This window comes from Condylura cristata, unplaced genomic scaffold (genome assembly GCF_000260355.1).
Source record: "Condylura cristata isolate star-nosed mole 26May11 unplaced genomic scaffold, ConCri1.0 scaffold00011, whole genome shotgun sequence".
Taxonomy (NCBI): Eukaryota; Metazoa; Chordata; class Mammalia; order Eulipotyphla; family Talpidae; genus Condylura; species Condylura cristata.
The window spans coordinates 16,088,013-16,089,662 of record NW_004567112.1 but is presented as its reverse complement, the minus strand read 5'-3'; positions in this window follow the sequence as shown (position 1 = coordinate 16,089,662).

Sequence of the window (1,650 nt, the reverse complement as noted above, 5' to 3'; positions counted from 1 at the left end):
GCTTTAATCCCTTGCCCCACCAAGGAGGGACCTATAAAACATATTTTGAATACATTTTTTAAGATACACTTTAATTTTTTTGAGTTCTCATGTATATGTTATTGCTTTTAATTTCAAATTCCACTTGTTCAACACTGGTGTATAGAAGCATGGTTGACATTTGTATGTTATCCTTGTGCTCTGTAACTACCTAACTAAAATTGCTTATTAGTTTTAGGGTTTCTTTTTGGTCGACTCTTTCAGGTTTTCTACATAGATGATCATATCTTATTGTGATATTTAGGATTTCCAGATGATCCATATTTTTAGTCTCATTTGTCTATCCAGTGCATATTTCATGACATATATAATATGAATATAGTCATTATATATTCTCATTACATAATATCATTATATATGAGATTATAAATATACATATATTAAGATGCATACTTAAAAGTGTATTAGGGGTGCATGATCAAAAGTTTGGGCCTCCCTGGTGGTACAGGGATCAGAATGTTAGTGCTATCAAACTATTGTTAGACACTGTAGCCATGAATTCTATTTCTGGCCAGGGAGCTGACCCACATGGCGCAGCAGACCTCTCCTGTCTCTCCCACTTTTTCCCTCATCAGTATATTTCAGTGGATCCACCTGTTCTGCTCCCTACTCTGTCTCTGGTGACTCCTCTCATATCCCCACCCCCACACACCTCTGGTCTGCATCCCAGTTCTATGCATAAATAAAAATAAATCTTAAAAACAAAGTTTTGAAGCCTTTGCTCTCAGCTAATGATAGAATCTCCCAGATGACTTAAGTTCTGGGAATTTCGTATATAGGACCGTGGCTACAGTTAACTGTGTTACATATTTGAAAGTTGCTAAAAGAGTAGATCTTAAATGTTCCAACTATACCATAAAAAAGATAGTTTTGTGAGTTGTGAGCTCTATTAACTAACCTTCTTACGGTCATCATGTCACAACAAATATGTGGATTAAATTATCACGTTGTTTACCTTCCATTGTATACCATTTAAATCTGAATAAAACGGGAGGGAAAAGCTCAGCATTGAGAGCCAGCTGCCCAGTGATGCTCAGTTAATGAAACCTGTGTTTGGCTCTGAACTTAGCCCCGGAAGTGAGAACTTGGACTGGAGTCCACGAAAACACAGAAACCTCCGCCATGACACAGACAAGTTAACGCCTCACAGAGAGCCAGGGGTGCAGGTGGTGCTCAGCAAGTGGTCACTGGGGCAATGAGAGAGTCTGAATCCTAGTACCCCCAGTGAACTGGGGGTGCCCACTTCATGCTAAGATGAATAACATAACCTGCAGAGGAAAGGCCTGCCCTCAGGGAAAGCTCTGTGGTGAAGACACTTGAGTAGGGAAAGGCCACACAAGTTAGTCTTGAACAAGACTCCGGGACTGGCTTGGTGGGTCTCTGTTAACTCATTCATAGAGTCATCTGTGAATATTGAATATCTTCTATGTATCAGACACTCAGGGGTCTCCCTCTAGCATGCCCATACACCCCTGCAGTTCAGGCAGGGCAACCCTGTACAGATGTCCTGGTAGTCCAGTTACTTATAGGCTGGACCGTGGGTGACTGGTGGGGGTGTTACACCTTTATCCTAGCTAGGGTGGCTGTGGCGTCCTCTATTTTTTTTTTTTT